The following is a 6,456-nucleotide window of genomic DNA, read 5'->3' on the forward strand; positions in this document are numbered from 1 at the left end:
GTATATGATTACTTTTGGTACAAATATTTAAACATGTTTTAAATACATTGGCTGACAAAAAAAGGTTTCTATATATCAAAACCAAATTCACCCGGATTTGAGAGGACCTGATTCGGAACCCACGTAGAAATTTATAATATTAGAGTTGAGAAAACCCAGAAAATCTCGATATCCGAAAGAAATGATCACCAAACGGGTACCTGAATACCAATGTTTCACTGATTTTGTAAACAAATAAAAAAAACTCTTTGTTAATCATTTTAAATTTTTGTTACAAATGAAAAATTTTCATTCAAAAATGTCGAATTATTATGGTTGACATATAAAATAAATATTGTCGAATTATTATGGTAAAAACAATTAATAAAATATTTAAAAAGAATGAAAAAATGTAAAAATGTCATAAATTACTTAAAATAGGTAAGTTTTTGTAACGTTCTTACCGTCCATGATTGATGGATTTCCTATGCCCGCTCTTCTGACCCGTGGAACCCATTTTGTGTGAGGGGCGGTGAGTTAACTCATCAGAGACTCGAAAGTCTTGTTTACTAGCCTTTCAATCATCACAAGACCTCTTTATGTGCTTCATCCTTACTCGCATCGCGAATCACTTATTGATTGGTCACCCATCCTTCTATTATTTCAGCCCAAACATGTTTAACTATAGAGTTCTAAACATATATGTACCTAAAAAAGTAAGTACATTTTGTTGACATAAATAGCCAAATCAATTCTTTTAAACATTTTCCAACATAATAGAAATCATGTGTTACAGAAAGGCTCAGTCACAAGACCTCCATTGACACACTTGAACAAAGGTTCACCATATCCGATGGAAAAATTAAAATCCACATCAAAGTCGGCTAAGTCTTGCAACCGCACACCAGAAAGAAAAAGATTCATATCAGGTTAAGTTCACCAAGCTAGGCTTGAAGGCGACAACGAACACAGAACACTACACATCGTCTTACACAACCATTAAGGTTCCTTTGCTGAACTGATTAAGAAAACAAAACAAGATAAACACATTATCTTCTTTTTTTTAGGGACTAGTTTCTCAAATAATAAAAAATGAAATAAGTTTTCGTAAAGAGAAGAGGAGAGACAGTGTAGTTTGGTTAGATAGTGAATCATGGTCTATTTTTTTGGGTTAGTTGGTGAGTGCTATTTCCAGTTAACTAATCTCTCTCTCTCTGAGATATTCTTATAAAATTCATCTCTTCAAATTCTCTGCATTTGACACAGATTTTGATTTTCCCCGGAACAGTGGTCATCTTCGCCGGCAATTGTGAGGCTAATTCATTCTCCGGGGATCAAACGGAGGGTCTCACTATTCCTACTCCTCGTACTGTTGAAGAGGTCTCTAGCGACTTCAGAGGTCGACGAGCTGGTCATTAAGGCTCTCTCACCATCGGTGAGTTTGCTCCTATCTCTCTCTGTCTCTGTTCTTTCCTGTTTTGTCTGATTACGGCCTGTTTTGTCCGAAAAAGTTACCATCTTTATGGGGCTTCTTGTCATTTCGTGAAATTTGACGTTTCTGGCCTTCTGGGTTTGGTTTATTTGTTCATGCAGATATGGTGAACCTTTACCAAACGTGCCATCCTGGTGAGTTATGTCTTCCTCAGTGTTAATCACAATTGCTTATGATGAGTAAAAGTTTTCAGGAGCTTCATCTTGTTTAATTGTTTGGTAAAAATGTTAAAAAAACTTTCTCATAGCGACTCTGTTTGTTTAGATTATAGTTTTCTATCTTTCTCAGCCTTATGGAAGAGTTGATTTGTTGATTTTGAGTGTCTACCTGTTAGTCCTCTCCTCTGTGTGGTTTCTATTAAGGTGTGTTTGCTTTTTTTTTTGTTTATTTAGAGAACGATAACTTGTGTCTCTTTGGACTTCCAAATGATTCTCTTGTGTTATCCATGTGCCTGGTTTTAACAATATCTGTGAGTTTTTATATTAACTCACTTGCTGCTGTTCAATGCATCACTCTTTTTTATAATTTCGGTTTTCTACTTTCCATCTCTTGATTCATGAGACATAGTTGAAGCCCACAAGTGTTATGAATCCCACCAAAGTGAACCAATGTTAGTTGAGTAACATACATGATTCATGTCATTAGAGTTGATGCGCCTAGGTAGTTTGCACTGGAATGTAGCTATTGTTGGCAGCTGGGAAAGAATATATGTATCTGTAGTGACCACTTGCCTTCTTGATTCTTTTTGCAGGAAGAGGCTCTTTCAGATGATAAACGACCTCCCAACAATTTTTGAGGTTGTGAGGACGATGATGAGCATGGTGGCCCTTGTGGCTCTTGCGGAGACAACTTCGGTACAGATGAGTTTTGGATTTGCTGCGACGAGTGTGAGAAATGGTTCCATGGAAGATGTGTGAAGATAACACCTGAAAAAGCAGAACATATCGTACATTACAAATGCCCTAGATTCAGTTACAAGAGAGCCAGACCTTGTTGATGTTAAAATAAAACAACCAAAAGAAGAAGAGAAAATAGTTAAAGGAGGAAACTGTGAAAGAAGGAGAAGAGGTTCCTAGTTTATTGAACAAAAGGGTTTTAGAAATTGCAAGAAGGGTAAAAAAATACGCTATTTTCAATTGGGTAATGTCTTTTCTCTTTTGGGATTTTTTCTTGTTTTTCTTTCTTGTCTGCCTTTTTTTTTAGTTGGAAATATGCTGGAGTATATATTATTTATCAACTATTACTATGTCTTTCATAAGCCTACATATATCAGCTTATGTGATTTTGCGTGGCTTTTTATTATCACGTAAACTATATCCTCCAGTTTGACCCCCCAAATAAAAATTAAAGATTGTAATCAGTATTAGTAATTAGTAATCTTTTTAATTTATGTCATATATTTCTCTAATCAAAATTTTACCGAAAAGGTTGTTTTCTCAATGATTTTGCCATCAGTTCAGGTCTCAGATTACCAGATCGATAACCAATGGGTCGCAGTGAGGTTTGTCGATTCCGATGGTTTCCCGCTCTTCAAAGACGATCGTATCGTTAGGGGCATCGTCGGTTGGCGACCGAGCCAGCCATCTTGAACTCGTCTCAGCCTTCCGTCCATAAGTTTTGATCGACGAGATCGAATCGCGATAGAATTGCGATCCCCCAATGATCATGCTCACACTTCGATGGTTGCTGTCGTTTCTTCGGTCATCCTGCCTCCTTCCGCGTTTCTCGCCTGACTGATTTTCGCGGGTGTCTTTTTCGGGGGACTCTTTATCAGTTTTGGGAGGGCGATCGGAATCTAGGAGGACATCTTTTATGCTTGTGACCTTCGAAATTTCACCAGCGAGGAGCTTCACAGCAAGCCTTGCGCCGAGAACCTTGCAGTTCATAGTGAAATGACCTCTGGTCTAGTGGAACTCGCAGTAGGAATTATCCTTAAACTGGTTCCTGGTCCAGGTATTTCCGGAAGTCTTTCCATGTTCGGAGTTGATAGCGTAATTATGCTCACCTTGGAGATCTTTTCCCTCGTGGTGAACATACATGTCGTTATGAGGGTTTTTTCTTCTCGCGGGCGTCTTCAGCGGGTTGTACTTTTGGGAGAGAACTTTCATCTTTTCTTCCTTTATGATGAAGCCCGTTGCCTTGTGAAGAGCGTCCTGGATTGTTCTCGGTTTTTCAAGGGATATCCATTGCCGGAGTTTCGACCTGTACCAAAGAGTTTTCCGCAAAGCGTCGACTGCCACTTTGTCGCTGATTCCAGTGACTCTTGCCATTACCAGCTTGAACCTTTTCATGAATTTGCGGAGTGGTTCGTCTTTTCTTTGAGATAGACTCCAAAGGTCAGCGTCTGAGGTTTCCATGTCCATGAACATGGAATACTGTTTGAGAAACTCTGAGGCGAGCTGATGTGGTCATCAGATCAGCAACTGAACCGGAGGTCAACCCAAAGCCCTACTCAACCAGCCAAGGCGCAAACCAGGACATAAGTGCACGGAAAATGCCATATCTTACAAACCAGGAGGGTTTAAATAACGAGGCTAATTTTTATGGATTCTACACTCAAGAAGGAGTCCAGGCCAATTGGAATTGGGCCAAAATATTCACGGAGCAAGACGTTATGAATTTTACAACTCAGAGGTTTCTCAGCCTGTCCATCTGCGAGTATCCGACTTTAGAAGGAGATTTAAACTCAAGTAAGGAGCGGCCTGAAGCAAATCCCGTCCTCAAATTCAAGAGCATTCTTTCAGATTTCCAGAAAGCCAAAGATCAGGAGAAATGGACACGGAAATCAGAAGATATGTTCAATTTACCAGAACCGGTCAAACCAGTGCTACACTCGCCTCAATTGGAAGCTAACCGGTTCAATCAGCTTCAAACCAGAAATTGGCGACCAGGAGATCATTTCAACCAATCAGGAGGTATTCCAGAAGTCCTTAGCTGCACCAGAACCCAGGAGATCAGTCGGTTCAATAGAGAATCACTTAAATCAAACCGGAGCTATTTATGGAAAGATTGGACAATCTTTCGGTTTGATCCATTCCAAGCAATTCCAATCCAACCAGGAGAACCAGACGACGTCCAGACTAAACCAAGACATCCAGGAGACATTATACAGGAGCCAGAAGAGTTCTACAACTTCATCCCATGCACCAGCCCACATAGGAATAAGAAGATCCCCATTATCACCAAACTGCCTTATTTGGAGTCTTTTGCATTCAAACTCCAACAGCTCTTTTTCTACCAAGGCAAGGACGAGATCAGCATCTATCAAGCATTCAAGAAGGTCCCAAGAAAGCTCTCTTATCCCCTTAAACCGTCCAGGTTCAAGAAGAATCAAGTTTCTCACTTGGAGCCAAAATCCCATAAAAGGCTCCAACGGCTAGTTTCCGATTTTGTTAGTTTGCTTGATTTGTTTCCTTTCTTTTCTTATTATGAACGTTAGAATTAGTTTCCAGAGCATTATATAAGCTCTTAGATAGTCATTGTAAAGAGACACCCTTAATCACCAAGTTAATAGAAAGTTTATTCAGTTTTATCAAAGTTGTTCTTTGTATAAAATATCGGTCTTTAGGATTCAAAGAGAGATTCTTTGTTGTCTTATTGATTTCGTGAGTCTATTTGTTTGTGCAAAACAAACAAGCTCAGTACACAGATTGAGAGAGTCAATCACTTCGATCCATCATTCCATCAGATTGAGAGATTCAATCAAACCTTCCTCCGCAAATCCACTTCAAGCCATCATTTGATCAAGCTGAGAGTGATACACATCCAGCAGCCTGATTCCATCCTATCCTTTGTTTATTTATCTTGTTTTATTATCATTATCATCATCATCTCTTTGTTTTCATATTTGTTTCTGTTTGCATTATAAAACTCTAAAAACTCATAAAAATCGGTTCTCTTTGTTTTCAGGTTTAAACCTTGGTTCCACCATTTTTATCAATTCGTGGGTTACCCCCCCCCCCCCCCCCTGTGCCTACAACATTTTGGTATCAGAGCTCAAGCTCCTGACTAAGGTGATATCTATCCTTGCATCATATTTCATTTGCTTGCATTTTTTTGTTTTTTATCTAAAACCGAAAACTCATAAAAACAGTCTTTTGCTTCAAGTTTTTGTTTCTGCATATTTTGTTCTTGCTGTTCTTATAAACCACGAAAAATAAAAAGAAAGATGTGTTTGATTCATATTACTTGCACTTAGTTTCGAAATTCTTGTTAGTTTCCTTTTTGTTTTGTTTCCATAATCAAAAATTCCATAAAAATTGCTATTTTGAATTTGTTTCCTTTGTTTGCATATCCTTAAGAAAAGAAAAAAATCATACTAGTTATTGTTTCATGCCATATTAGTTGGTCCATTTCGTGATTGCATCATAAAACCAAAAGAAAAATTATTTATTGCATAGTTACTTCATTTCGGTTTATACTTGCATTTTTCTCGGTTTAGTTTAAATTAGTTTTGCATTGTTCATTGCTCTTATGCTTGACCAAAACTTCCCATACTTCACTTGATCTTTGAGATTGATTTCAGGGAGCAATGGTAGAAGAATCACACGGCCAAACCCTAGAGGCCACACTGAGCCAACAACTAATAGCTATACAAGAGCTCAATGATAAGATTGCTCAGTTGGGAAAAAGGAATAAGCCACAAGACCGACGACCACAACATAGAGAAAGAAGATTTGGAGATGCACCAGAGACTGGCTATGTTGAGCCTAAGCCACCAGATCCTTCATGGATCACCTCACACCATACTTCTTCAACTTATAAATATTTAACTCATTCTTATCTTTATTTTAAATCAGTTAATGAAGTTAAGATTTATTCCTTTTCAGGTAGTAGTTGGCCAGATGATTATTTATCATGGGAAAGAACCATGGATGATTGGTTTTCATACCAAGGCGTGCCAAAGAAGGAGAGGCTAGCTCATGCCATCAAGCAACTTTCCGGAAAAGCTTACTCATGGTGGAAAAGAGTAGATAAGACACATG

At 38.4% G+C, this 6,456-nt stretch overlaps 1 long non-coding RNA gene across 1 annotated transcript; it reads left to right on the forward strand.

Moving 5' to 3' along the window:
- Positions 1-1,164: 1,164 nt before the first annotated feature.
- LOC103853993 lies at positions 1,165-2,785 on the forward strand. The gene is made up of 3 exons (XR_630408.3): positions 1,165-1,414; positions 1,573-1,605; positions 2,223-2,785. It is a non-coding gene; the product is annotated as an uncharacterized LOC103853993 (long non-coding RNA).
- The last annotated feature ends 3,671 nt before the right edge of the window (positions 2,786-6,456 follow it).

This window comes from Brassica rapa, chromosome A02 (genome assembly GCF_000309985.2).
Source record: "Brassica rapa cultivar Chiifu-401-42 chromosome A02, CAAS_Brap_v3.01, whole genome shotgun sequence".
NCBI lineage: Eukaryota > Viridiplantae > Streptophyta > Magnoliopsida > Brassicales > Brassicaceae > Brassica > Brassica rapa.